Consider the following 26,024-nt stretch of genomic DNA (forward strand, 5'->3'; position numbering starts at 1 on the left):
ACCCCGCGACCCTGAGATTAAGAGCCACATGCCCTTCCGACTGAGCTAGCCGGGCGATGGAATGTCGGTCTTGATTACTTATTATGAACTAGTAAGGCGATCATCTATTAGCTGTGTGCGTAAAACTCGCCCAGCGTGGGGCTCGAACCCACGACCCTGAGATTAAGAGTCTCATGCTCTACCGACTGAGCTAGCCGGGCTGTGCAAGGTGAGAATTGATTACTTATTAAGAACATGTAAGACGATCATGTGTTCGATGACAGCAGAATTCTCGCCCAGCGTGGGGATCGAACCCACGACCTTCAGATTAAGAGTCTCATGCTCTACCGACTGAGCTACCCGGGCTCTGCAACGTCAGAATTGGTTACTTATTAAGAACATGTAAGACGATCATGTATTCGATGAGAGCGAAAAAATAGAACAGCGTGTGGTCGAACTCACGTCCCTGAGATTATGAGTCGCGTGCTCTACCGACTGGGCAAGGCGAGCTGTGTAACATAGGTCTTGTTTACTTATTAAGAACATGTAAGGCGATCATGTGTTAGATGACAGCGACAAAATAGGCCAGCGTGGGTGTCGAACCCACGACCCTGAGATTAAGAGCCTCATGCCGTACCGACTGAGGTAACCGGGCGGTGGATTGTAGGTCTTGATTACTTATTATGAACATGTAAGACGATCATCTATTAGCTTCCTGCGAAAAACTCGCCCAGCGTGAGGCTCCAACCTTCGAGCCTGAGGTTAAGAGACTCATGCTCTACCGACTGAATTAGCCGGGCGGTGGAATGTAGGTCTTGATTACGTATTATGAACATGTAAAACGATCATCTGTTAGCTGTGTGCGAAAAACTCGCCCAGCGTGGGGCTCGAACACACGACCCTGAGGTTAAGAGACTCATGCTCTACCGACTGAGCTAGCCGGGCTGTGGGTTGTAGGTCTTGATTAATTAATATGAACATGTAAGGCGATCATCTATTAGCTGTGTGCGAAAAATCGCCCATCGTGGGGCTCGAACCCACGACCCCACGATTAAGAGTCTCATGCTCTACCGACTGAGCTAGCCGGGCTCTGCACGGTCAGAATTGATTACTTTTTAAGAACATGTAAGACGATTATGTGTTCGATGACAGCAACATTCTCGCCCAGCGTTGGCTTGAACCCACGATCCTGAGATTAAGAGTCTCATGCTCTACCGACTGAGCTACCCGGGCTGCGCAATTTCAGAATTGGTTACTTATTAAGAACATGTAAGACGATCATGTATTCGACGAGTGTGGTCGAACTCATGTCCCTGAGATCATGAGTCTCGTGCTCTACCGACTGGGCTAGATTGGCTGTGTAAGATAGGTCTTGTTTACTTATTAAAAACATGTAAGAAGATCATGTGTTAGATGACGGCGAGAAAACCGCCCTGCGTGGGGCACAAACCCACGACCCTGAGATTAAGAGTCTCGTGCTCTACCGACTGAGCTAGCCGGGCTGTGCAAGGTCAGTATAGAATACTTATTAAGAACATGTAAGACGATCATGTGTTCGATGAGAGCAATATTCTCGCCCAGCGTGGGGCTCGAACCCACAACCCTTAGATTAAGAGTCTCATGCTCTGCCGACTGAGCTAGCCGGGCTGTGCAATATCAGAATTGATTAATTATTTAGAACATGTAATGCGATCATATATTCGATGAGAGCAAAAAACTCGAACAGCGTGTGGTCGAACTCACGTCCCTGAGATTATGAGTCTCGTGCTCTACCGACTGGGCTAGCCGGGCTGTGTAACATAGGTCCTGTTTACTTATTAAGAACATGTAAGGCGATCATGTGTTAGATGACAGCGACAAAATTGGCCAGCGTGGGTGTCGACCCCGCGACCCTGAGATTAAGAGCCACATGCCCTTCCGACTGAGCTAGCCGGGCGATGGAATGTCGGTCTTGATTACTTATTATGAACTAGTAAGGCGATCATCTATTAGCTGTGTGCGAAAAACTCGCCCAGCGTGGGGCTCGAACCCACGACCCTGAGATTAAGAGTCTCATGCTCTACCGACTGAGCTAGCCGGGCTGTGCAAGGTAAGAATTGATTACTTATTAAGAACATGTAAGACGATCATGTGTTCGATGAGAGCAGAATTCTCGCCCAGCGTGGGGCTCGAACCCACGACCTTGAGATTAAGAGTCTCATGCTCTACCGACTGAGCTACGCGGGCTCTGCAACGTCAGAATTGGTTACTTATTAAGAACATGTAAGACGATCATGTATTCGATGAGAGCGAAAAAATAGAACAGCGTGTGGTCGAACTCACGTCCCTGAGGTTAGGAGTCTCGTGCTCTACCGACTGCGCAAGCCGAGCTGTGTAACATAGGTCTTGTTTACTTATTAAGAACATGTAAGACGATCATGTCTTAGATGACAGCGACAAAATTGGCCGGCGTGGTTGTCGAACCCACGACCCTGAGAGTAAGAGCCTCATGCCCTACCGACTGAGCTAGCCGAGAGCTGGAATGAAGGTCTTGATTACTTATTATGAACTAGTAAGGCGATCATCTATTAGCTGTGTGCGAAAAACTCGCCCAGCGTAGGGCTCGAACCCACGACCCTTAGATTAAGCGTCTCATGCTCTACCGACTGAGCTAGCCGGGCTGTGCAATATCAGAATTGATTAATTATTTAGAACATGTAATGCGACCATATATTCGATGAGAGCAAAAAACTCGAACAGCGTGTGGTCGAACTCACGTCCCTGAGATTAGGAGTCTCGTGCTCTACCGACTGGGCTAGCCGAGCTGTGTAACATAGGTCTTGTTTACTTATTAAGAACATGTAAGACGATCATGTCTTAGATGACAGCGACAAAATTGGCCGGCGTGGTTGTCGAACCCACGACCCTGAGAGTAAGAGCCTCATGCCCTACCGACTGAGCTAGCCGAGAGCTGGAATGAAGGTCTTGATTACTTATTATGAACATGTAAGACGATCATCTACTAGTTGTGTGCGAAAATCTCGCCCAGCGTGGGGCTCGAACCCACGACCCTGAGATTAAGAGTCTCATGCTCTACCGACTGAGCTAGGCGGGCTGTGCAAGGCCGGTATAGAATACTTATTAAGAACATGTAAGACGATCATGTGTTCGATGAGAGCAAAATTCTCGCCCAGCGTGGGGCTCGAACCCACGACCCTGAGATTAAGAGTCTCATGCTCTACTGACTGAGCTAGCCGGGCGGTGCAATATCAGAATTGATTAATTATTTAGAACATGTAATGCGATCATATATTCGATGAGAGCAAATAAGTCGAACAGCGTGTGGTGGAACTCACGTCCCTGAGATTATGAGTCTCGTGCTCTACCGACTGGGCTAGCCGGGCTGTGTAACATAGGTCTTGTTTACTTATTAAAATCATGTAAGAAGATCATGTGTTAGATGACGGCGAGAAAACCGCCCAGCGTGGGTGTCGAACCCACGACCCTGAGATTAAGAGCCTCATGCCGTACCGACTGAGGTAACCGGGCGGTGGAATGTGGGTCTTGATTACTTATTATGAACATGTAAGACGATCATCTATTAGCTTCCTGCGAAAAACTCGCCCAGCGTGAGGCTCCAACCTTCGGGCCTGGGATTAAGGGTCACATGCCCTACCGACTGAATTAGCCGGGCGGTGGGATGTAGGTCTTGATTACTTATTATGAACATGTAAAACAATCATCTTTTAGCTGTGTGCGAAAAACTCGCCCAGCGTGCGGCTCGAACCCACGACCCTGAGATTAAGAGTCTCACGCTCTACCGACTGAGCTAGCCGGGCTGTGCAAGGTCAGAATTGATTACTGATTAAGAACATGTTAGACGATCATGTATTCGATGAGAGCAAAATTTTCGCCCAGCGTGAGTCTCGAACCCACGATCCTCAGATTAAGAGTATCATGGTCAACCGACTGAGCTAGCCGGGCGGTGCAACTTCAGTTTTGATTACTTATTAAGATCATGTATGCCGACGATGTAGAGGGTTAAGTGTTTCATGCTCTACCGACTGAGCTAGCCGGGCTGTGCAATGTCAGAATTGATTACTTATTAAGGACATTAACAGCCTGATGCCCTACCGACTGAGCAAGCCCGGCGGTGGGTTGTAGGTCTCGATTAATTAATATGAACATGTAAGGCGATCATCTATTACCTGTGTGCGAAAAATCGCCCATCGTGGGGCACGAACCCACGACCCCAAGGTTAAGAGTCTCATGCTCTACCGACTGAGCTAGCCGGGCTCTGCACGGTCAGAATTGATTACTTATTAAGAACATGTAAGACGATTATGTGTTCGATGAGAGCAACATTCTCGCCCAGCGTTGGCTTGAACCCACGACCCTGAGATTAAGAGTCTCATGCTCTACCGACTGAGCTACCCGGGCTGCGCAATGTCAGAATTGGTTACTTATTAAGAACATGTAAGACGATCATGTAGGGGGTTGAGAGTTTAATGCTCAACCGACTGAGCTATCCGGGCTCTGCACGGTCAGAATTGATTACTTATTAAGGACATTAACAGCCTGATGCCCTACCGACTGAGCTAGCCCGGCGGTGGGTTGTAGGTCTTGATTAATTAATATGAACATGTAAGGCGATCATCTATTACCTGCGTGCCAAAAACTCGCCCATCGTTGGGCTCGAACCCACAACCCCGAGGTTAAGAGTCTCATGCTCTACCGACTGAGCTAACCGGGCTCTGCACGGTCAGAATTGACTACTTATTAAGAACATGTAAAACGATTATGTGTTCGATGTGAGCAAAATTCTCGCCCTGCGAGGGGCTCGAACCTACGACCCTGAGGTTAAGAGTCTATTGGTGTACCGACTGAGCTTGCCGGGCTGTGCAATGCGAGAATTGATTACTTATTAAGAACATGTAAGACGATCATGTATTCGATGAGAGCGAAAAACTCGTCCAGCGTGTGGTCGAACTCACGTTCATGAGATTATGAGGTTCGTGCTCTACCGACTGGCCTAGCCGGGATGTGTAACATAGGTCTTGTTTACTTATTAAGAACATGTAAGACGATCATGTCTTAGATGACAGCGACAAAATTGGCTGGCGTGGTTGTCGAACCCACGACCCTGAGAGTAAGAGCCTCATGCCCTACCGACTGAGCTAGCCGTGAGGTGGAATGAAGGTCTTGATTACTTATTATGAACATGCAAGACGATCATCTATCAGTTGTGTGCGAAAAACTCGCCCAGCGTGGGGCTCGAACCCACGACCCTGAGATTAAGAGTCTCATGCTCTACCGACTGAGCTAGCCGGGCTGTGCAATATCAGAATTGATTAATTATTTAGAACATGTAATGCGATCATATATTCGATGAGAGCAAATAAGTCGAACAGCGTGTGGTCGAACTCACGTCCCTCAGATTAATAGTCTCGTGCTCTACCGACTGGGCTAGCCGGGCTGTGTAACATAGGTCTTGTTTACTTATTAAGAACATGTAAGGCGATCATGTGTTAGATGACAGCGACAAAATTGGCCAGCGTGGGTGTCGACCCCACGACCCTGAGATTAAGAGCCATATGTCCTTCCGACTGAGCTAGCCAGGCGACGGAATGTCGGTCTTGAATACTTATTATGAACTAGTAAGGCGATCATCTATTAGCTGTGTGCGAAAAACTCGCCCAGCGTGGGGCTCGAACCCACGACCCTGAGATTAAGAGTCTCATGCTCTCCCGACTGAGCTAGCCGGGCTGTGCAAGGCCAGTATAGAATTCTTATTAAGAACATGTAAGACGATCATGTGTTCGATGAGAGCAAAATTCTCGCCCAGCGTGGGGCTCGAACCCACGACCCTGAGATTAAGAGTCTCATGCTCTACCGACTGAGCTAGCCGGGCTGTGCAATATCAGAATTGATTAATTATTTAGAACATGTAATGCGATCATATATTCGATGAGAGCAAAAAAGTCGAACAGCGTGTGGTGGAACTCACGTCCCTGAGATTATGAGTCTCGTGCTCTACCGACTGGGCTAGCCGGGTTGTGTAACATAGGTCTTGTTTACTTATTAAAAACATGTAAGAAGATCATGTGTTAGATGACGGCGAGAAAGCCGCCCAGCGTGGGTGTCGAACCCACGACCCTGAGATTAAGAGCCTCATGCCGTACCGACTGAGGTAACCGGGCGGTGGAATGTAGGTCTTGATTACTTATTATGAACATGAAAGACGATCATCTATTAGCTTCCTGCGAAAAACTCGCCCAGCGTGAGGCTCCAACCTTCGAGCCTGGGATTAAGGGTCACATGCCCTACCGACTGAATTAGCCGGGCGGTGGGATGTAGGTCTTGATTACTTATTATGAACATGTAAAACAATCATCTTTTAGCTGTGTGCGAAAAACTCGCCCAGCGTGCGGCTCGAACCCACGACCCTGAGGTTAAGAGACTCATGCTCTACCGACTGAGCTAGCCGGGCTGTGCAAGGTCAGAATAGATTACATATTAAAAACATGTAAGACGACCTTGTGTTCGATGAGAGCAAAATTCTCGCCCAGCGTGTGGCTCGAACCCACGACCCTGAGATTAAGAGTCTCATGCTCTACCGACTGAGCTAGCCGGGCTGTGCAAGGTCAGAATTGATTACTGATTAAGAACATGTTAGACGATCATGTATTCGATGAGAGCAAAATTTTCGCCCAGCGTGAGTCTCGAACCCACGATCCTGAGATTAAGAGTATCATGGTCAACCGACTGAGCTAGCCGGGCGGTGCAATTTCAGTTTTGATTACTTATTAAGATCATGTATGCCGACCATGTAGAGGGTTCAGTGTTTCATGCTCTACCGACTGAGCTAGCCGGGCTGTGCAATGTCAGAATTGATTACTTATTAAGGACATTAACAGCCTGATGCCCTACCGACTGAGCAAGCCCGGCGGTGGGTTGTAGGTCTCGATTAATTAATATGAACATGTAAGGCGATCATCTATTACCTGTGTGCGAAAAATCGCCCATCGTGGGGCACGAACCCACGACCCCAAGGTTAAGAGTCTCATGCTCTACCGACTGAGCTAGCCGGGCTCTGCACGGTCAGAATTGATTACTTATTAAGAACATGTAAGACGATTATGTGTTCGATGAGAGCAACATTCTCGCCCAGCGTTGGCTTGAACCAACGACCCTGAGATTAAGAGTCTCATGCTCTACCGACTGAGCTACCCGGGCTGCGCAATGTCAGAATTGGTTACTTATTAAGAACATGTACGACGATCATGTATTCGACGAGTGTGGTCGAACTCATGTCCCTGAGATCATGAGTCTCGTGCTCTACCGACTGGGCTAGATTGGCTGTGTAAGATAGGTCTTGTTTACTTATTAAAAACATGTAAGAAGATCATGTGTTAGATGACGGCGAGAAAACTGAAGTGCGTGGGGCACGAACCCACGACCTTGAGTATAGAGTCTCGTGCTCTACCGACTGAGCTAGCAGGGCTGGGCAAGGTCAGAATTGATTACTGATTAAGAACATGTTAGACGATCAAGTATTCGATGAGGGCAAAATTTTCGCCCAGCGTGAGTCTTGAACCCACGACCCTGAGATTAAGAGTCTCATGCTGAACCGACTGAGCTAGCCGGGCGGTACAATGTCGGTTTTGATTACTTTTTAAGAACATATAAGCCGATCATGTAGGGGGTTGAGAGTTTCATGCTCAACCGACTGAGCTATCCGGGCTCTGCACGGTCAGAATTGATTACTTATTAAGGACATTATCAGCCTGATGCCCTACCGACTGAGCTAGCCCGGCGGTATGTTGTAGGTCTTGATTAATTTATATGAACATGTAAGGCGATCATCTATTACCTGTGTGCCAAAAACTCGCCCATCGTTGGGCTCGAACCCACGACCCCGAGGTTAAGAGTCTCATGCTCTACCGACTGAGCTAACCGGGCTCTGCACGGTCAGAATTGACTACTTATTAAGAACATGTAAAACGATTATGTGTTCGATGTGAGCAAAATTCTCGCCCTGCGAGGGGCTCGAACCTACGACCCTGAGGTTAAGAGTCTATTGGTGTACCGACTGAGCTTGCCGGGCTGTGTAATGTGAGAATTGATTACTAATTAAGAACATGTAAGACGATCATGTATTCGATGAGAGCGAAAAACTCGTCCAGCGTGTGGTCGAACTCACGTTCATGAGATTATGAGGACCGTGCTCTACCGACTGGCCTAGCCGGGATGTGTAACATAGGTCTTGTTTACTTATTAAGAACATGTAAGACGATCATGTCTTAGATGACAGCGACAAAATTGGCTGGCGTGGTTGTCGAACCCACGACCCTGAGAGTAAGAGCCTCATGCCCTACCGACTGAGCTAGCCGGGAGGTGGAATGAAGGTCTTGATTACTTATTATGAACATGTAAGACGATCATCTATCAGTTGTGTGCGAAAAACTCGCCCAGCGTGGGGCTCGAACCCACGACCCTGAGATTAAGAGTCTCATGCTCTACCGACTGAGCTAACCGGGCTGTGCAAGGTCAGTATAGAATACTTATTAAGAACAAGTAAGACGATCATGTGTTCGATGAGAGCAAAATACTCGCCCAGCGTGGGGCTCGAACCCACGACCCTGAGATTAAGAGTCTCATGCTCTACCGACAGAGCTAGCCGGGCTGTGCAATATCAGAATTGATTAATTATTTAGAACATGTAATGCGATCATATATTCGATGAGAGCAAAAAAGTCGAACAGCGTGTGGTCGAACTCACGTCCCTGAGATTATGAGTCTCGTGCTCTACCGACTGGGCTAGCCGGGCTGTGTAAGATAGGTCCTGTTTACTTATTAAGAACATGTAAGGCGATCATGTGTTAGATGACAGCGACAAAATTGGCCAGCGTGGGTGTCGACCCCGCGACCCGGAGATTAAGAGCCACATGCCCTTCCGACTGAGCTAGCCGGGCGATGGAATGTCGGTCTTGATTACTTATTATGAACTAGTAAGGCGATCATCTATTAGCTGTGTGCGAAAAACTCGCCCAGCGTAGGGCTCGAACCCACGACCCTGAGATTAAGAGTCTCATGCTCTACCGACTGAGTTAGCCGGGCTGTGCAAGGTAAGAATTGATTACTTATTAAGAACATGTAAGACGATCATGTGTTCGATGAGAGCAGAATTCTCGCCCAGCGTGGGGCTCGAACCCACGACCTTGAGATTAAGAGTCTCATGCTCTACCGACTGAGCTACCCGGGCTCTGCAACGTCAGAATTGGTTACTTATTAAGAACATGTAAGACGATCATGTATTCGATGAGAGCGAAAAAATAGAACAGCGTGTGGTCGAACTCACGTCCCTGAGGTTATGAGTCGCGTGCTCTACCGACTGGGCTAGCCGAGCTGTGTAACATAGGTCTTGTTTACTTATTAAGAACATGTAAGACGATCATGTCTTAGATGACAGCGACAAAATTGGCCGGCGTGGTTGTCGAACCCACGACCCTGAGAGTAAGAGCCTCATGCCCTACCGACTGAGCTAGCCGAGAGCTGGAATGAAGGTCTTGATTACTTATTATGAACATGTAAGACGATCATCTACTAGTTGTGTGCGAAAATCTCGCCCAGCGTGGGGCTCGAACCCACGACCCTGAGATTAAGAGTCTCATGCTCTACCGACTGAGCTAGCCGGACGGTGCAATATCAGAATTGATTAATTATTTAGAACATGTAATGCGATCATATATCCGATGAGAGCAAAAAAGTCGAACAGCGTGTGGTCGAACTCACGTCCCTGAGATTATGAGTCTCGTGCTCTACCGACTGGGCTAGCCGGGCTGTGTAACATAGGTCTTGTTTACTTATTAAGAACATGTAAGGCGATCATGTGTTAGATGACAGCGACAAAATTGGCCAGCGTGGGTGTCGACCCCACGACCCTGAGATTAAGAGCCACATGTCCTTCCGACTGAGCTAGCCAGGCGATGGAATGTCGGTCTTGATTACTTATTATGAACTAGTAAGGCGATCATCTATTAGCTGTGTGCGAAGAACTCGCCCAGCGTGGGGCTCGAACCCACGACCCTGAGATTAAGAGTCTCATGCTCTACCGACTGAGCTAGCCGGGCTGTGCAAGGCCAGTATAGAATACTTATTAAGAACATGTAAGACGATCATGGGTTCGATGAGAGCAAAATTCTCGCCCAGCGTGGGGCTCGAACCCACGACCCTGAGATTAAGAGTCTCATGCTCTACCGACTGAGCTAGCCGGGCTGTGCAATATCAGAATTGATTAATTATTTAGAACATGTAATGCGATCATATATTCGATGAGAGCAAATAAGTCGAACAGCGTGTGATGGAACTCACGTCCCTGAGATTATGAGTCTCGTGCTCTACCGACTGGGCTAGCCGGGCTGTGTAACATAGGTCTTGTTTACTTATTAAAAACATGTAAGAATATCATGTGTTAGATGACGGCGAGAAAACCGCCCAGCGTGGGTGTCGAACCCACAACCCTGAGATTAAGAGCCTCATGCCGTACCGACTGAGGTAACCGGGCGGTGGAATGTGGGTCTTGATTACTTATTATGAACATGTAAGACGATCATCTATTAGCTTCCTGCGAAAAACTCGCCCAGCGTGAGGCTCCAACCTTCGGGCCTGGGATTAAGGGTCACATGCCCTACCGACTGAATTAGCCGGGCGGTGGAATGTAGGTCTTGACTACGTATTATGAACATGTAAAACGATCATCTGTTAGCTGTGTGCGAAAAACTCGCCCAGCGTGGGGCTCGAACCCACGACCCTGAGGTTAAGAGACTCATGCTCTACCGACTGAGCTAGCCGGGCTCTGCAAGGTCAGAATAGATTACCTATTAAAAACATGTAAGACGACCTTGTGTTCGATGAGAGCAAAATTCTCGCCCAGCGTGGGTCTCGAACCCACGACCCTGAGATTAAGAGTCTCATGCTCTACCGACTGAGCTAACCGGGCTCTGCACGGGCAGAATTGACTACTTATTAAGAACATGTAAACGATTATGTGTTCGATGTGAGCAAAATTCTCGCCATGCGATGGGCTCGAACCCACGACCCTGAGGTTAAGAGTCTCATGCTGTACCGACTGAGCTTGCCGGGCTGTGCAATGTGAGAATTGATTACTTATTAGGAACATGTAAGACGATCATGTATTCGATGAGAGCGAAAAAATCGTCCAGCGTGTGGTCGAACTCACGTCCATGAGATTATGAGGTTCGTGCTCTACCGACTGGCCTAGCCGGGCTGTGTAACATAGGTCTTGTTTACTTATTAAGAACATGTAAGACGATCATGTCTTAGATGACAGCGACAAAATTGTCTGGCGTGGTTGTCGAACCCACGACCCTGAGAGTAAGAGCCTCATGCCCTACCGACTGAGCTAGCCGGGAGGTGGAATGAAGGTCTTGATTACTTATTATGAACATGTAAGACGATCATCTATTAGTTGTGTGCGAAAAACTCGCCCAGCGTGGGGCTCGAACCCACGACCCTGAGATTAAGAGTCTCATGCTCTACCGACTGAGCTTGCCGGGCTGTGCAAGGTCAGAATTGATTACTGATTAAGAACATGTTAGACGATCATGTATTCGATGAGAGCAAAATTTTCGTCCAGCGTGAGTCTCGAACCCACGATCTTGAGATTAAGAGTATCATGCTCAACCGACTGAGCTAGCCGGGCGGTGCAATTTCAGTTTTGATTACTTATTAAGATCATGTAAGCCGACCATGTAGAGGGTTAAGAGTTTCATGCTCTACCGACTGAGCTAGCCGGGCTGTGCAATGTCAGAATTGATTACTTATTAAGGACATTAACAGCCTGATGCCCTACCGACTGAGCTAGCCCGGCGGTGGGTTGTACGTCTTGATTAATTTATATGAACATGTAAGGCGATAATCTGTTAGTTGTGTTCGAAAAACCCGCCCAGCGTGGGGCTCGAACCCACGACCCTGAGATTAAGAGTCTCATGCTCTACCGACTGAGCTAGCCGGGCTGTGCAAGGTCAGTATAGAATACTTATTAAGAACATGTAAGACGATCATGTGTTCGATGAGAGCAATATTCTCGCCCAGCGTGGGGCTCGAACCCACGACCCTGAGATTAAGAGTCTCATGCTCTACCGACTGAGCTAGCCGGGCTGTGCAATATCAGAATTGATTAATTATTTAGAACATGTAATGCGATTATATATTAGATGAGAGCAAAAAACTCGAACAGCGTGTGGTCGAACTCTCGTCCCTGAGATTATGAGTGTCGTGCTCTACCGACTGGGCTAGCCGGGCTGTGTAACATAGGTCTTGTTTACTAATTAAGAACATGTAAGGCGATCATGTGTTAGATGACAGCGACAAAATTAGCCAGCGTGGGTGTCGACCCCGCGACCCTGAGATTAAGAGCCACATGCCCTTCCGACTGAGCTAGCCGGGCGATGGAATGTCGGTCTTGATTACTTATTATGAACTAGTAAGGCGATCATCTATTAGCTGTGTGCGTAAAACTCGCCCAGCGTGGGGCTCGAACCCACGACCCTGAGATTAAGAGTCTCATGCTCTACCGACTGAGCTAGCCGGGCTGTGCAAGGTGAGAATTGATTACTTATTAAGAACATGTAAGACGATCATTTATTCGATGAGAGCGAAAAAATAGAACAGCGTGTGGTCGAACTCACGTCCCTGAGATTATGAGTCGCGTGCTCTACCGACTGGGCAAGGCGAGCTGTGTAACATAGGTCTTGTTTACTTATTAAGAACATGTAAGGCGATCATGTGTTAGATGACAGCGACAAAATAGGCCAGCGTGGGTGTCGAACCCACGACCCTGAGATTAAGAGCCTCATGCCGTACCGACTGAGGTAACCGGGCGGTGGATTGTAGGTCTTGATTACTTATTATGAACATGTAAGACGATCATCTATTAGCTTCCTGCGAAAAACTCGCCCAGCGTGAGGCTCCAACCTTCGAGCCTGAGGTTAAGAGACTCATGCTCTACCGACTGAATTAGCCGGGCGGTGGAATGTAGGTCTTGATTACGTATTATGAACATGTAAAACGATCATCTGTTAGCTGTGTGCGAAAAACTCGCCCAGCGTGGGGCTCGAACACACGACCCTGAGGTTAAGAGACTCATGCTCTACCGACTGAGCTAGCCGGGCTGTGGGTTGTAGGTCTTGATTAATTAATATGAACATGTAAGGCGATCATCTATTAGCTGTGTGCGAAAAATCGCCCATCGTGGGGCTCGAACCCACGACCCCACGATTAAGAGTCTCATGCTCTACCGACTGAGCTAGCCGGGCTCTGCACGGTCAGAATTGATTACTTTTTAAGAACATGTAAGACGATTATGTGTTCGATGACAGCAACATTCTCGCCCAGCGTTGGCTTGAACCCACGATCCTGAGATTAAGAGTCTCATGCTCTACCGACTGAGCTACCCGGGCTGCGCAATTTCAGAATTGGTTACTTATTAAGAACATGTAAGACGATCATGTATTCGACGAGTGTGGTCGAACTCATGTCCCTGAGATCATGAGTCTCGTGCTCTACCGACTGGGCTAGATTGGCTGTGTAAGATAGGTCTTGTTTACTTATTAAAAACATGTAAGAAGATCATGTGTTAGATGACGGCGAGAAAACCGCCCTGCGTGGGGCACAAACCCACGACCCTGAGATTAAGAGTCTCGTGCTCTACCGACTGAGCTAGCCGGGCTGTGCAAGGTCAGTATAGAATACTTATTAAGAACATGTAAGACGATCATGTGTTCGATGAGAGCAATATTCTCGCCCAGCGTGGGGCTCGAACCCACAACCCTTAGATTAAGAGTCTCATGCTCTGCCGACTGAGCTAGCCGGGCTGTGCAATATCAGAATTGATTAATTATTTAGAACATGTAATGCGATCATATATTCGATGAGAGCAAAAAACTCGAACAGCGTGTGGTCGAACTCACGTCCCTGAGATTATGAGTCTCGTGCTCTACCGACTGGGCTAGCCGGGCTGTGTAACATAGGTCCTGTTTACTTATTAAGAACATGTAAGGCGATCATGTGTTAGATGACAGCGACAAAATTGGCCAGCGTGGGTGTCGACCCCGCGACCCTGAGATTAAGAGCCACATGCCCTTCCGACTGAGCTAGCCGGGCGATGGAATGTCGGTCTTGATTACTTATTATGAACTAGTAAGGCGATCATCTATTAGCTGTGTGCGAAAAACTCGCCCAGCGTGGGGCTCGAACCCACGACCCTGAGATTAAGAGTCTCATGCTCTACCGACTGAGCTAGCCGGGCTGTGCAAGGTAAGAATTGATTACTTATTAAGAACATGTAAGACGATCATGTGTTCGATGAGAGCAGAATTCTCGCCCAGCGTGGGGCTCGAACCCACGACCTTGAGATTAAGAGTCTCATGCTCTACCGACTGAGCTACGCGGGCTCTGCAACGTCAGAATTGGTTACTTATTAAGAACATGTAAGACGATCATGTATTCGATGAGAGCGAAAAAATAGAACAGCGTGTGGTCGAACTCACGTCCATGAGATTATTAGGGTAGTGCTCTACCGACTGGCCTAGCCGGGCTGTGTAACATAGGTCTTGTTTACTTATTAAGAACATGTAAGACGATCATTTGTTCGATGAGAGCAAAATACTCGCCCAGCGTGGGGCTCGAACCCACGACCCTGAGATTAAGAGTCTCATGCTCTACCTACTGAGCTAGCCGGGCTGTGCAATATCAGAATTGATTAATTATTTAGAACATGTAATGCGATCATATATTCGATGAGAGCAAATAAGTCGAACAGCGTGTGGTGGAACTCACGTCCCTGAGATTATGAGTCTCGTGCTCTACCGACTGGGCTAGCCGGGCTGTGTAACATAGGTCTTGTTTACTTATTAAAATCATGTAAGAAGATCATGTGTTAGATGACGGCGAGAAAACCGCCCAGCGTGGGTGTCGAACCCACGACCCTGAGATTAAGAGCCTCATGCCGTACCGACTGAGGTAACCGGGCGGTGGAATGTGGGTCTTGATTACTTATTATGAACATGTAAGACGATCATCTATTAGCTTCCTGCGAAAAACTCGCCCAGCGTGAGGCTCCAACCTTCGGGCCTGGGATTAAGGGTCACATGCCCTACCGACTGAATTAGCCGGGCGGTCGGATGTAGGTCTTGATTACTTATTATGAACATGTAAAACAATCATCTGTTAGCTGTGTGCGAAAAACTCGCCCAGCGTGTGGCTGGAACCCACGACCCTGAGATTAAGAGTCTCACGCTCTACCGACTGAGCTAGCCGGGCTGTGCAAGGTCAGAATTGATTACTGATTAAGAACATGTTAGACGATCATGTATTCGATGAGAGCAAAATTTTCGCCCAGCGTGAGTCTCGAACCCACGATCCTCAGATTAAGAGTATCATGGTCAACCAACTGAGCTAGCCGGGCGGTGCAACTTCAGTTTTGATTACTTATTAAGATCATGTATGCCGACGATGTAGAGGGTTAAGTGTTTCATGCTCTACCGACTGAGCTAGCCGGGCTGTGCAATGTCAGAATTGATTACTTATTAAGGACATTAACAGCCTGATGCCCTACCGACTGAGCAAGCCCGGCGGTGGGTTGTAGGTCTCGATTAATTAATATGAACATGTAAGGCGATCATCTATTACCTGTGTGCGAAAAATCGCACATCGTGGGGCACGAACCCACGACCCCAAGGTTAAGAGTCTCATGCTCTACTGACTGAGCTAGCCGGGCTCTGCACGGTCAGAATTGATTACTTATTAAGAACATGTAAGACGATTATGTGTTCGATGAGAGCAACATTCTCGCCCAGCGTTGGCTTGAACCCACGACCCTGAGATTAAGAGTCTCATGCTCTACCGACTGAGCTACCCGGGCTGCGCAATGTCAGAATTGGTTACTTATTAAGAACATGTAAGACGATCATGTATTCGACGAGTGTGGTCGAACTCATGTCAATGAGATCATGAGTCCCGTGCTCTACCGACTGGGCTAGATTGGCTGTGTAAGATAGGTCTTGTTTACTTATTAAAAACATGTAAGAAGATCATGTGTTAGATGACGGCGAGAAAACTGCCGTGCGTGGGGCACGAACCCACGACCCTGAGATTAAGAGTCTCGTGCTCTACCGACTGAGCTAGCAGGGCTGGGCAAGGTCAGAATTGATTACTGATTAAGAACATGTTAGACGATCAAGTATTCGATGAGAGCAAAATTTTCGCCCAGCGTGAGTCTTGAACCCACGACCCTGCGATTAAGAGTCTCATGCTGAACCGACTGAGCTAGCCGGGCGGTACAATGTCGGTTTTGATTACTTTTTAAGAACATATAAGCCGATCATGTAGGGGGTTGAGAGTTTAATGCTCAACCGACTGAGCTATCCGGGCTCTGCACGGTCAGAATTGATTACTTATTAAGGACATTAACAGCCTGATGCCCTACCGACTGAGCTAGCCCGGCGGTGGGTTGTAGGTCTTGATTAATTAATATGAACATGTAAGGCGATCATCTATTACCTGCGTGCCAAAAACTCGCCCATCGTTGGGCTCGAACCCACAACCCCGAGGTTAAGAGTCTCATGCTCTACCGACTGAGCTAACCGGGCTCTGCACGGTCAGAATTGACTACTTATTAAGAACATGTAAAACGATTATGTGTTCGATGTGAGCAAAATTCTCGCCCTGCGAGGGGCTCGAACCTACGACCCTGAGGTTAAGAGTCTATTGGTGTACCGACTGAGCTTGCCGGGCTGTGCAATGTGAGAATTGATTACTTATTAAGAACATGTAAGACGATCATGTATTCGATGAGAGCGAAAAACTCGTCCAGCGTGTGGTCGAACTCACGTTCATGAGATTATGAGGTTCGTGCTCTACCGACTGGCCTAGCCGGGATGTGTAACATAGGTCTTGTTTACTTATTAAGAACATGTAAGACGATCATGTCTTAGATGACAGCGACAAAATTGGCTGGCGTGGTTGTCGAACCCACGACCCTGAGAGTAAGAGCCTCATGCCCTACCGACTGAGCTAGCCGGGAGATGGAATGAAGGTCTTGATTACTTATTATGAACATGCAAGACGATCATCTATCAGTTGTGTGCGAAAAACTCGCCCAGCGTGGGGCTCGAACCCACGACCCTGAGATTAAGAGTCTCATGCTCTACCGACTGAGCTAGCCGGGCTGTGCAATATCAGAATTGATTAATTATTTAGAACATGTAATGCGATCATATATTCGGTGAGAGCAAATAAGTCGAACAGCGTGTGGTCGAACTCACGTCCCTCAGATTAATAGTCTCGTGCTCTACCGACTGGGCTAGCCGGGCTGTGTAACATAGGTCTTGTTTACTTATTAAGAACATGTAAGGCGATCATGTGTTAGATGACAGCGACAAAATTGGCCAGCGTGGGTGTCGACCCCACGACCCTGAGATTAAGAGCCATATGTCCTTCCGACTGAGCTAGCCAGGCGACGGAATGTCGGTCTTGAATACTTATTATGAACTAGTAAGGCGATCATCTATTAGCTGTGTGCGAAAAACTCGCCCAGCGTGGGGCTCGAACCCACGACCCTGAGATTAAGAGTCTCATGCTCTCCCGACTGAGCTAGCCGGGCTGTGCAAGGCCAGTATAGAATTCTTATTAAGAACATGTAAGACGATCATGTGTTCGATGAGAGCAAAATTCTCGCCCAGCGTGGGGCTCGAACCCACGACCCTGAGATTAAGAGTCTCATGCTCTACCGACTGAGCTAGCCGGGCTGTGCAATATCAGAATTGATTAATTATTTAGAACATGTAATGCGATCATATATTCGATGAGAGCAAAAAAGTCGAACAGCGTGTGGTGGAACTCACGTCCCTGAGATTATGAGTCTCGTGCTCTACCGACTGGGCTAGCCGGGCTGTGTAACATAGGTCTTGTTTACTTATTAAAAACATGTAAGAAGATCATGTGTTAGATGACGGCGAGAAAGCCGCCCAGCGTGGGTGTCGAACCCACGACCCTGAGATTAAGAGCCTCATGCCGTACCGACTGAGGTAACCGGGCGGTGGAATGTAGGTCTTGATTACTTGTTATGAACATGAAAGACGATCATCTATTAGCTTCCTGCGAAAAACTCGCCCAGCGTGAGGCTCCAACCTTCGAGCCTGGGATTAAGGGTCACATGCCCTACCGACTGAATTAGCCGGGCGGTGGGATGTAGGTCTTGATTACTTATTATGAACATGTAAAACAATCATCTTTTAGCTGTGTGCGAAAAACTCGCCCAGCGTGCGGCTCGAACCCACGACCCTGAGGTTAAGAGACTCATGCTCTACCGACTGAGCTAGCCGGGCTGTGCAAGGTCAGAATAGATTACATATTAAAAACATGTAAGACGACCTTGTGTTCGATGAGAGCAAAATTCTCGCCCAGCGTGTGGCTCGAACCCACGACCCTGAGATTAAGAGTCTCATGCTCTACCGACTGAGCTAGCCGGGCTGTGCAAGGTCAGAATTGATTACTGATTAAGAACATGTTAGACGATCATGTATTCGATGAGAGCAAAATTTTCGCCCAGCGTGAGTCTCGAACCCACGATCCTGAGATTAAGAGTATCATGGTCAACCGACTGAGCTAGCCGGGCGGTGCAATTTCAGTTTTGATTACTTATTAAGATCATGTATGCCGACCATGTAGAGGGTTAAGTGTTTCATGCTCTACCGACTGAGCTAGCCGGGCTGTGCAATGTCAGAATTGATTACTTATTAAGGACATTAACAGCCTGATGCCCTACCGACTGAGCAAGCCCGGCGGTGGGTTGTAGGTCTCGATTAATTAATATGAACATGTAAGGCGATCATCTATTACCTGTGTGCGAAAAATCGCCCATCGTGGGGCACGAACCCACGACCCCAAGGTTAAGAGTCTCATGCTCTACCGACTGAGCTAGCCGGGCTCTGCACGGTCAGAATTGATTACTTATTAAGAACATGTAAGACGATTATGTGTTCGATGAGAGCAACATTCTCGCCCAGCGTTGGCTTGAACCCACGACCCTGAGATTAAGAGTCTCATGCTCTACCGACTGAGCTACCCGGGCTGCGCAATGTCAGAATTGGTTACTTATTAAGAACATGTACGACGATCATGTATTCGACGAGTGTGGTCGAAATCATGTCCCTGAGATCATGAGTCTCGTGCTCTACCGACTGGGCTAGATTGGCTGTGTAAGATAGGTCTTGTTTACTTATTAAAAACATGTAAGAAGATCATGTGTTAGATGACGGCGAGAAAACTGAAGTGCGTGGGGCACGAACCCACGACCCTGAGTATAGAGTCTCGTGCTCTACCGACTGAGCTAGCAGGGCTGGGCAAGGTCAGAATTGATTACTGATTAAGAACATGTTAGACGATCAAGTATTCGATGAGGGCAAAATTTTCGCCCAGCGTGAGTCTTGAACCCACGACCCTGAGATTAAGAGTCTCATGCTGAACCGACTGAGCTAGCCGGGCGGTACAATGTCGGTTTTGATTACTTTTTAAGAACATATAAGCCGATCATGTAGGGGGTTGAGAGTTTCATGCTCAACCGACTGAGCTATCCGGGCTCTGCACGGTCAGAATTGATTACTTATTTAGGACATTATCAGCCTGATGCCCTACCGACTGAGCTAGCCCGGCGGTATGTTGTAGGTCTTGATTAATTTATATGAACATGTAAGGCGATCATCTATTACCTGTGTGCCAAAAACTCGCCCATCGTTGGGCTCGAACCCACGACCCCGAGGTTAAGAGTCTCATGCTCTACCGACTGAGCTAACCGGGCTCTGCACGGTCAGAATTGACTACTTATTAAGAACATGTAAAACGATTATGTGTTCGATGTGAGCAAAATTCTCGCCCTGCGAGGGGCTCGAACCTACGACCCTGAGGTTAAGAGTCTATTGGTGTACCGACTGAGCTTGCCGGGCTGTGTAATGTGAGAATTGATTACTAATTAAGAACATGTAAGACGATCATGTATTCGATGAGAGCGAAAAACTCGTCCAGCGTGTGGTCGAACTCACGTTCATGAGATTATGAGGACCGTGCTCTACCGACTGGCCTAGCCGGGATGTGTAACATAGGTCTTGTTTACTTATTAAGAACATGTAAGACGATCATGTCTTAGATGACAGCGACAAAATTGGCTGGCGTGGTTGTCGAACCCACGACCCTGAGAGTAAGAGCCTCATGCCCTACCGACTGAGCTAGCCGGGAGGTGGAATGAAGGTCTTGATTACTTATTATGAACATGTAAGACGATCATCTATCAGTTGTGTGCGAAAAACTCGCCCAGCGTGGGGCTCGAACCCACGACCCTGAGATTAAGAGTCTCATGCTCTACCGACTGAGCTAGCCGGGCTGTGCAAGGTCAGTATAGAATACTTATTAAGAACAAGTAAGACGATCATGTGTTCGATGAGAGCAAAATACTCGCCCAGCGTGGGGCTCGAACCCACGACCCTGAGATTAAGAGTCTCATGCTCTACCGACAGAGCTAGCCGGGCTGTGCAATATCAGAATTGATTAATTATTTAGAACATGTAATGCGATCATATATTCGATGAGAGCAAAAAAGTCGAACAGCGTGTGGTCGAACTCACGTCCCTGAGATTATGAGTCTCGTGCTCTACCGACTGGGCTAGCCGGGCTGTGTAAGAAAGGTCCTGTTTACTTATTAAGAACATGTAAGGCGATCATGTGTTAGATGACAGCGACAAAATTGGCCAGCGTGGGTGTCGACCCCGCGACCCGGAGATTAAGAGCCACATGCCCTTCCGACTGAGCTAGCCGGGCGATGGAATGTCGGTCTTGATTACTTATTATGAACTAGTAAGGCGATCATCTATTAGCTGTGTGCGAAAAACTCGCCCAGCGTAGGGCTCGAACCCACGACCCTGAGATTAAGAGTCTCATGCTCTACCGACTGAGTTAGCCGGGCTGTGCAAGGTCAGAATTGATTACTGATTAAGAACATGTTAGACGATCATGTATTCGATGAGAGCAAAATTTTCGCCCAGCGTGAGTCTCGAACCCACGATCCTGAGATTAAGAGTATCATGGTCAACCGACTGAGCTAGCCGGGCGGTGCAATTTCAGTTTTGATTACTTATTAAGATCATGTATGCCGACCATGTAGAGGGTTAAGTGTTTCATGCTCTACCGACTGAGCTAGCCGGGCTGTGCAATGTCAGAATTGATTACTTATTAAGGACATTAACAGCCTGATGCCCTACCGACTGAGCAAGCCCGGCGGTGGGTTGTAGGTCTCGATTAATTAATATGAACATGTAAGGCGATCATCTATTACCTGTGTGCGAAAAATCGCCCATCGTGGGGCACGAACCCACGACCCCAAGGTTAAGAGTCTCATGCTCTACCGACTGAGCTAGCCGGGCTCTGCACGGTCAGAATTGATTACTTATTAAGAACATGTAAGACGATTATGTGTTCGATGAGAGCAACATTCTCGCCCAGCGTTGGCTTGAACCAACGACCCTGAGATTAAGAGTCTCATGCTCTACCGACTGAGCTACCCGGGCTGCGCAATGTCAGAATTGGTTACTTATTAAGAACATGTACGACGATCATGTATTCGACGAGTGTGGTCGAACTCATGTCCCTGAGATCATGAGTCTCGTGCTCTACCGACTGGGCTAGATTGGCTGTGTAAGATAGGTCTTGTTTACTTATTAAAAACATGTAAGAAGATCATGTGTTAGATGACGGCGAGAAAACTGAAGTGCGTGGGGCACGAACCCACGACCCTGAGTATAGAGTCTCGTGCTCTACCGACTGAGCTAGCAGGGCTGGGCAAGGTCAGAATTGATTACTGATTAAGAACATGTTAGACGATCAAGTATTCGATGAGGGCAAAATTTTCGCCCAGCGTGAGTCTTGAACCCACGACCCTGAGATTAAGAGTCTCATGCTGAACCGACTGAGCTAGCCGGGCGGTACAATGTCGGTTTTGATTACTTTTTAAGAACATATAAGCCGATCATGTAGGGGGTTGAGAGTTTCATGCTCAACCGACTGAGCTATCCGGGCTCTGCACGGTCAGAATTGATTACTTATTAAGGACATTATCAGCCTGATGCCCTACCGACTGAGCTAGCCCGGCGGTATGTTGTAGGTCTTGATTAATTTATATGAACATGTAAGGCGATCATCTATTACCTGTGTGCCAAAAACTCGCCCATCGTTGGGCTCGAACCCACGACCCCGAGGTTAAGAGTCTCATGCTCTACCGACTGAGCTAACCGGGCTCTGCACGGTCAGAATTGACTACTTATTAAGAACATGTAAAACGATTATGTGTTCGATGTGAGCAAAATTCTCGCCCTGCGAGGGGCTCGAACCTACGACCCTGAGGTTAAGAGTCTATTGGTGTACCGACTGAGCTTGCCGGGCTGTGTAATGTGAGAATTGATTACTAATTAAGAACATGTAAGACGATCATGTATTCGATGAGAGCGAAAAACTCGTCCAGCGTGTGGTCGAACTCACGTTCATGAGATTATGAGGACCGTGCTCTACCGACTGGCCTAGCCGGGATGTGTAACATAGGTCTTGTTTACTTATTAAGAACATGTAAGACGATCATGTCTTAGATGACAGCGACAAAATTGGCTGGCGTGGTTGTCGAACCCACGACCCTGAGAGTAAGAGCCTCATGCCCTACCGACTGAGCTAGCCGGGAGGTGGAATGAAGGTCTTGATTACTTATTATGAACATGTAAGACGATCATCTATCAGTTGTGTGCGAAAAACTCGCCCAGCGTGGGGCTCGAACCCACGACCCTGAGATTAAGAGTCTCATGCTCTACCGACTGAGCTAGCCGGGCTGTGCAAGGTCAGTATAGAATACTTATTAAGAACAAGTAAGACGATCATGTGTTCGATGAGAGCAAAATACTCGCCCAGCGTGGGGCTCGAACCCACGACCCTGAGATTAAGAGTCTCATGCTCTACCGACAGAGCTAGCCGGGCTGTGCAATATCAGAATTGATTAATTATTTAGAACATGTAATGCGATCATATATTCGATGAGAGCAAAAAAGTCGAACAGCGTGTGGTCGAACTCACGTCCCTGAGATTATGAGTCTCGTGCTCTACCGACTGGGCTAGCCGGGCTGTGTAAGATAGGTCCTGTTTACTTATTAAGAACATGTAAGGCGATCATGTGTTAGATGACAGCGACAAAATTGGCCAGCGTGGGTGTCGACCCCGCGACCCGGAGATTAAGAGCCACATGCCCTTCCGACTGAGCTAGCCGGGCGATGGAATGTCGGTCTTGATTACTTATTATGAACTAGTAAGGCGATCATCTATTAGCTGTGTGCGAAAAACTCGCCCAGCGTAGGGCTCGAACCCACGACCCTGAGATTAAGAGTCTCATGCTCTAATGACTGAGTTAGCCGGGCTGTGCAAGGTAAGAATTGATTACTTATTAAGAACATGTAAGACGATCATGTGTTCGATGAGAGCAGAATTCTCGCCCAGCGTGGGGCTCGAACCCACGACCTTGAGATTAAGAGTCTCATGCTCTACCGACTGAGCTACCCGGGCTCTGCAACGTCAGAATTGGTTACTTATTAAGAACATGTAAGACGATCATGTATTCGATGAGAGCGAAAAAATAGAACAGCGTGTGGTCGAACTCACGTCCCTGAGGTTATGAGTCGCGTGCTCTACCGACTGGGCTAGCCGAGCTGTGTAACATAGGTCTTGTTTACTTATTAAGAACATGTAAGACGATCATGTCTTAGATGACAGCGACAAAATTGGCCGGCGTGGTTGTCGAACCCACGACCCTGAGAGTAAGAGCCTCATGCCCTACCGACTGAGCTAGCCGAGAGCTGGAATGAAGGTCTTGATTACTTATTATGAACATGTAAGACGATCATCTACTAGTTGTGTGCGAAAATCTCGCCCAGCGTGGGGCTCGAACCCACGACCCTGAGATTAAGAGTCTCATGCTCTACCGACTGAGCTAGCCGGACGGTGCAATATCAGAATTGATTAATTATTTAGAACATGTAATGCGATCATATATTCGATGAGAGCAAAAAAGTCGAACAGCGTGTGGTCGAACTCACGTCCCTGAGATTATGAGTCTCGTGCTCTACCGACTGGGCTAGCCGGGCTGTGTAACGTAGGTCTTGTTTACTTATTAAGAACATGTAAGGCGATCATGTGTTAGATGACAGCGACAAAATTGGCCAGCGTGGGTGTCGACCCCACGACCCTGAGATTAAGAGCCACATGTCCTTCCGACTGAGCTAGCCAGGCGATGGAATGTCGGTCTTGATTACTTATTATGAACTAGTAAGGCGATCATCTATTAGCTGTGTGCGAAGAACTCGCCCAGCGTGGGGCTCGAACCCACGACCCTGAGATTAAGAGTCTCATGCTCTACCGACTGAGCTAGCCGGGCTGTGCAAGGCCAGTATAGAATACTTATTAAGAACATGTAAGACGATCATGGGTTCGATGAGAGCAAAATTCTCGCCCAGCGTGGGGCTCGAACCCACGACCCTGAGATTAAGAGTCTCATGCTCTACCGACTGAGCTAGCCGGGCTGTGCAATATCAGAATTGATTAATTATTTAGAACATGTAATGCGATCATATATTCGATGAGAGCAAATAAGTCGAACAGCGTGTGGTGGAACTCACGTCCCTGAGATTATGAGTCTCGTGCTCTACCGATTGGGCTAGCCGGGCTGTGTAACATAGGTCTTGTTTACTTATTAAAAACATGTAAGAAGATCATGTGTTAGATGACGGCGAGAAAACCGCCCAGCGTGGGTGTCGAACCCACAACCCTGAGATTAAGAGCCTCATGCCGTACCGACTGAGGTAACCGGGCGGTGGAATGTGGGTCTTGATTACTTATTATGAACATGTAAGACGATCATCTATTAGCTTCCTGCGAAAAACTCGCCCAGCGTGAGGCTCCAACCTTCGGGCCTGGGATTAAGGGTCACATGCCCTACCGACTGAATTAGCCGGGCGGTGGAATGTAGGTCTTGACTACATATTATGAACATGTAAAACGATCATCTGTTAGCTGTGTGCGAAAAACTCGCCCAGCGTGGGGCTCGAACCCACGACCCTGAGGTTAAGAGACTCATGCTCTACCGACTGAGCTAGCCGGGCTCTGCAAGGTCAGAATAGATTACCTATTAAAAACATGTAAGACGACCTTGTGTTCGATGAGAGCAAAATTCTCGCCCAGCGTGGGTCTCGAACCCACGACCCTGAGATTAAGAGTCTCATGCTCTACCGACTGAGCTAACCGGGCTCTGCACGGGCAGAATTGACTACTTATTAAGAACATGTAAACGATTATGTGTTCGATGTGAGCAAAATTCTCGCCATGCGATGGGCTCGAACCCACGACCCTGAGGTTAAGAGTCTCATGCTGTACCGACTGAGCTTGCCGGGCTGTGCAATGTGAGAATTGATTACTTATTAGGAACATGTAAGACGATCATGTATTCGATGAGAGCGAAAAAATCGTCCAGCGTGTGGTCGAACTCACGTCCATGAGATTATGAGGTTCGTGCTCTACCGACTGGCCTAGCCGGGCTGTGTAACATAGGTCTTGTTTACTTATTAAGAACATGTAAGACGATCATGTCTTAGATGACAGCGACAAAATTGTCTGGCGTGGTTGTCGAACCCACGACCCTGAGAGTAAGAGCCTCATGCCCTACCGACTGAGCTAGCCGGGAGGTGGAATGAAGGTCTTGATTACTTATTATGAACATGTAAGACGATCATCTATTAGTTGTGTGCGAAAACCTCGCCCAGCGTGGGGCTCGAACCCACGACCCTGAGATTAAGAGTCTCATGCTCTACCGACTGAGCTTGCCGGGCTGTGCAAGGTCAGAATTGATTACTGATTAAGAACATGTTAGACGATCATGTATTCGATGAGAGCAAAATTTTCGTCCAGCG

General features: G+C 47.8%; 42 non-coding genes across 42 annotated transcripts; all 42 read right to left on the reverse strand.

The window, feature by feature from the left end:
• Window positions 1–127: 127 nt before the first annotated feature.
• TRNAK-CUU (transfer RNA lysine (anticodon CUU)) lies at window positions 128–200 on the reverse strand. Its single transcript has one exon. It is a non-coding gene; the product is annotated as a tRNA-Lys (tRNA).
• Window positions 201–272: 72 nt separating this feature from the next.
• Window positions 273–345, reverse strand: TRNAK-CUU (transfer RNA lysine (anticodon CUU)). Its single transcript has one exon. It is a non-coding gene; the product is annotated as a tRNA-Lys (tRNA).
• A 1,642-nt stretch (window positions 346–1,987) lies between these two features.
• Window positions 1,988–2,060, reverse strand: TRNAK-CUU (transfer RNA lysine (anticodon CUU)). The gene has a single exon. It is a non-coding gene; the product is annotated as a tRNA-Lys (tRNA).
• Window positions 2,061–2,132: 72 nt separating this feature from the next.
• Window positions 2,133–2,205, reverse strand: TRNAK-CUU (transfer RNA lysine (anticodon CUU)). The gene has a single exon. It is a non-coding gene; the product is annotated as a tRNA-Lys (tRNA).
• Window positions 2,206–3,000: 795 nt separating this feature from the next.
• TRNAK-CUU (transfer RNA lysine (anticodon CUU)) lies at window positions 3,001–3,073 on the reverse strand. The gene has a single exon. It is a non-coding gene; the product is annotated as a tRNA-Lys (tRNA).
• Window positions 3,074–3,145: 72 nt separating this feature from the next.
• On the reverse strand, window positions 3,146–3,218 carry TRNAK-CUU (transfer RNA lysine (anticodon CUU)). The gene has a single exon. It is a non-coding gene; the product is annotated as a tRNA-Lys (tRNA).
• Window positions 3,219–3,724: 506 nt separating this feature from the next.
• TRNAK-CUU (transfer RNA lysine (anticodon CUU)) lies at window positions 3,725–3,797 on the reverse strand. Its single transcript has one exon. It is a non-coding gene; the product is annotated as a tRNA-Lys (tRNA).
• A 1,420-nt stretch (window positions 3,798–5,217) lies between these two features.
• TRNAK-CUU (transfer RNA lysine (anticodon CUU)) lies at window positions 5,218–5,290 on the reverse strand. Its single transcript has one exon. It is a non-coding gene; the product is annotated as a tRNA-Lys (tRNA).
• Window positions 5,291–5,651: 361 nt separating this feature from the next.
• On the reverse strand, window positions 5,652–5,724 carry TRNAK-CUU (transfer RNA lysine (anticodon CUU)). The gene has a single exon. It is a non-coding gene; the product is annotated as a tRNA-Lys (tRNA).
• A 72-nt stretch (window positions 5,725–5,796) lies between these two features.
• Window positions 5,797–5,869, reverse strand: TRNAK-CUU (transfer RNA lysine (anticodon CUU)). Its single transcript has one exon. It is a non-coding gene; the product is annotated as a tRNA-Lys (tRNA).
• A 651-nt stretch (window positions 5,870–6,520) lies between these two features.
• TRNAK-CUU (transfer RNA lysine (anticodon CUU)) lies at window positions 6,521–6,593 on the reverse strand. The gene has a single exon. It is a non-coding gene; the product is annotated as a tRNA-Lys (tRNA).
• Window positions 6,594–8,426: 1,833 nt separating this feature from the next.
• TRNAK-CUU (transfer RNA lysine (anticodon CUU)) lies at window positions 8,427–8,499 on the reverse strand. Its single transcript has one exon. It is a non-coding gene; the product is annotated as a tRNA-Lys (tRNA).
• A 72-nt stretch (window positions 8,500–8,571) lies between these two features.
• Window positions 8,572–8,644, reverse strand: TRNAK-CUU (transfer RNA lysine (anticodon CUU)). The gene has a single exon. It is a non-coding gene; the product is annotated as a tRNA-Lys (tRNA).
• Window positions 8,645–9,150: 506 nt separating this feature from the next.
• On the reverse strand, window positions 9,151–9,223 carry TRNAK-CUU (transfer RNA lysine (anticodon CUU)). The gene has a single exon. It is a non-coding gene; the product is annotated as a tRNA-Lys (tRNA).
• Window positions 9,224–9,584: 361 nt separating this feature from the next.
• Window positions 9,585–9,657, reverse strand: TRNAK-CUU (transfer RNA lysine (anticodon CUU)). Its single transcript has one exon. It is a non-coding gene; the product is annotated as a tRNA-Lys (tRNA).
• Window positions 9,658–10,018: 361 nt separating this feature from the next.
• TRNAK-CUU (transfer RNA lysine (anticodon CUU)) lies at window positions 10,019–10,091 on the reverse strand. The gene has a single exon. It is a non-coding gene; the product is annotated as a tRNA-Lys (tRNA).
• Window positions 10,092–10,163: 72 nt separating this feature from the next.
• On the reverse strand, window positions 10,164–10,236 carry TRNAK-CUU (transfer RNA lysine (anticodon CUU)). The gene has a single exon. It is a non-coding gene; the product is annotated as a tRNA-Lys (tRNA).
• Window positions 10,237–10,742: 506 nt separating this feature from the next.
• TRNAK-CUU (transfer RNA lysine (anticodon CUU)) lies at window positions 10,743–10,815 on the reverse strand. Its single transcript has one exon. It is a non-coding gene; the product is annotated as a tRNA-Lys (tRNA).
• Window positions 10,816–10,887: 72 nt separating this feature from the next.
• On the reverse strand, window positions 10,888–10,960 carry TRNAK-CUU (transfer RNA lysine (anticodon CUU)). Its single transcript has one exon. It is a non-coding gene; the product is annotated as a tRNA-Lys (tRNA).
• Window positions 10,961–11,465: 505 nt separating this feature from the next.
• TRNAK-CUU (transfer RNA lysine (anticodon CUU)) lies at window positions 11,466–11,538 on the reverse strand. The gene has a single exon. It is a non-coding gene; the product is annotated as a tRNA-Lys (tRNA).
• Window positions 11,539–11,923: 385 nt separating this feature from the next.
• TRNAK-CUU (transfer RNA lysine (anticodon CUU)) lies at window positions 11,924–11,996 on the reverse strand. The gene has a single exon. It is a non-coding gene; the product is annotated as a tRNA-Lys (tRNA).
• Window positions 11,997–12,068: 72 nt separating this feature from the next.
• On the reverse strand, window positions 12,069–12,141 carry TRNAK-CUU (transfer RNA lysine (anticodon CUU)). Its single transcript has one exon. It is a non-coding gene; the product is annotated as a tRNA-Lys (tRNA).
• Window positions 12,142–12,502: 361 nt separating this feature from the next.
• On the reverse strand, window positions 12,503–12,575 carry TRNAK-CUU (transfer RNA lysine (anticodon CUU)). Its single transcript has one exon. It is a non-coding gene; the product is annotated as a tRNA-Lys (tRNA).
• Window positions 12,576–14,217: 1,642 nt separating this feature from the next.
• On the reverse strand, window positions 14,218–14,290 carry TRNAK-CUU (transfer RNA lysine (anticodon CUU)). The gene has a single exon. It is a non-coding gene; the product is annotated as a tRNA-Lys (tRNA).
• A 72-nt stretch (window positions 14,291–14,362) lies between these two features.
• Window positions 14,363–14,435, reverse strand: TRNAK-CUU (transfer RNA lysine (anticodon CUU)). Its single transcript has one exon. It is a non-coding gene; the product is annotated as a tRNA-Lys (tRNA).
• Window positions 14,436–14,651: 216 nt separating this feature from the next.
• Window positions 14,652–14,724, reverse strand: TRNAK-CUU (transfer RNA lysine (anticodon CUU)). Its single transcript has one exon. It is a non-coding gene; the product is annotated as a tRNA-Lys (tRNA).
• A 506-nt stretch (window positions 14,725–15,230) lies between these two features.
• On the reverse strand, window positions 15,231–15,303 carry TRNAK-CUU (transfer RNA lysine (anticodon CUU)). The gene has a single exon. It is a non-coding gene; the product is annotated as a tRNA-Lys (tRNA).
• Window positions 15,304–17,137: 1,834 nt separating this feature from the next.
• Window positions 17,138–17,210, reverse strand: TRNAK-CUU (transfer RNA lysine (anticodon CUU)). Its single transcript has one exon. It is a non-coding gene; the product is annotated as a tRNA-Lys (tRNA).
• Window positions 17,211–17,571: 361 nt separating this feature from the next.
• TRNAK-CUU (transfer RNA lysine (anticodon CUU)) lies at window positions 17,572–17,644 on the reverse strand. The gene has a single exon. It is a non-coding gene; the product is annotated as a tRNA-Lys (tRNA).
• A 72-nt stretch (window positions 17,645–17,716) lies between these two features.
• On the reverse strand, window positions 17,717–17,789 carry TRNAK-CUU (transfer RNA lysine (anticodon CUU)). Its single transcript has one exon. It is a non-coding gene; the product is annotated as a tRNA-Lys (tRNA).
• A 651-nt stretch (window positions 17,790–18,440) lies between these two features.
• On the reverse strand, window positions 18,441–18,513 carry TRNAK-CUU (transfer RNA lysine (anticodon CUU)). Its single transcript has one exon. It is a non-coding gene; the product is annotated as a tRNA-Lys (tRNA).
• Window positions 18,514–20,346: 1,833 nt separating this feature from the next.
• TRNAK-CUU (transfer RNA lysine (anticodon CUU)) lies at window positions 20,347–20,419 on the reverse strand. The gene has a single exon. It is a non-coding gene; the product is annotated as a tRNA-Lys (tRNA).
• Window positions 20,420–20,491: 72 nt separating this feature from the next.
• On the reverse strand, window positions 20,492–20,564 carry TRNAK-CUU (transfer RNA lysine (anticodon CUU)). Its single transcript has one exon. It is a non-coding gene; the product is annotated as a tRNA-Lys (tRNA).
• A 2,267-nt stretch (window positions 20,565–22,831) lies between these two features.
• On the reverse strand, window positions 22,832–22,904 carry TRNAK-CUU (transfer RNA lysine (anticodon CUU)). Its single transcript has one exon. It is a non-coding gene; the product is annotated as a tRNA-Lys (tRNA).
• Window positions 22,905–22,976: 72 nt separating this feature from the next.
• Window positions 22,977–23,049, reverse strand: TRNAK-CUU (transfer RNA lysine (anticodon CUU)). The gene has a single exon. It is a non-coding gene; the product is annotated as a tRNA-Lys (tRNA).
• Window positions 23,050–23,555: 506 nt separating this feature from the next.
• On the reverse strand, window positions 23,556–23,628 carry TRNAK-CUU (transfer RNA lysine (anticodon CUU)). The gene has a single exon. It is a non-coding gene; the product is annotated as a tRNA-Lys (tRNA).
• Window positions 23,629–23,989: 361 nt separating this feature from the next.
• Window positions 23,990–24,062, reverse strand: TRNAK-CUU (transfer RNA lysine (anticodon CUU)). Its single transcript has one exon. It is a non-coding gene; the product is annotated as a tRNA-Lys (tRNA).
• Window positions 24,063–24,423: 361 nt separating this feature from the next.
• On the reverse strand, window positions 24,424–24,496 carry TRNAK-CUU (transfer RNA lysine (anticodon CUU)). Its single transcript has one exon. It is a non-coding gene; the product is annotated as a tRNA-Lys (tRNA).
• Window positions 24,497–24,568: 72 nt separating this feature from the next.
• On the reverse strand, window positions 24,569–24,641 carry TRNAK-CUU (transfer RNA lysine (anticodon CUU)). Its single transcript has one exon. It is a non-coding gene; the product is annotated as a tRNA-Lys (tRNA).
• Window positions 24,642–25,147: 506 nt separating this feature from the next.
• TRNAK-CUU (transfer RNA lysine (anticodon CUU)) lies at window positions 25,148–25,220 on the reverse strand. Its single transcript has one exon. It is a non-coding gene; the product is annotated as a tRNA-Lys (tRNA).
• A 72-nt stretch (window positions 25,221–25,292) lies between these two features.
• Window positions 25,293–25,365, reverse strand: TRNAK-CUU (transfer RNA lysine (anticodon CUU)). The gene has a single exon. It is a non-coding gene; the product is annotated as a tRNA-Lys (tRNA).
• Window positions 25,366–25,870: 505 nt separating this feature from the next.
• Window positions 25,871–25,943, reverse strand: TRNAK-CUU (transfer RNA lysine (anticodon CUU)). The gene has a single exon. It is a non-coding gene; the product is annotated as a tRNA-Lys (tRNA).
• Between the last annotated feature and the right edge of the window lie 81 nt (window positions 25,944–26,024).

This window comes from Anabrus simplex, chromosome 7 (genome assembly GCF_040414725.1).
Source record: "Anabrus simplex isolate iqAnaSimp1 chromosome 7, ASM4041472v1, whole genome shotgun sequence".
Classification (NCBI taxonomy): Eukaryota; Metazoa; Arthropoda; class Insecta; order Orthoptera; family Tettigoniidae; genus Anabrus; species Anabrus simplex.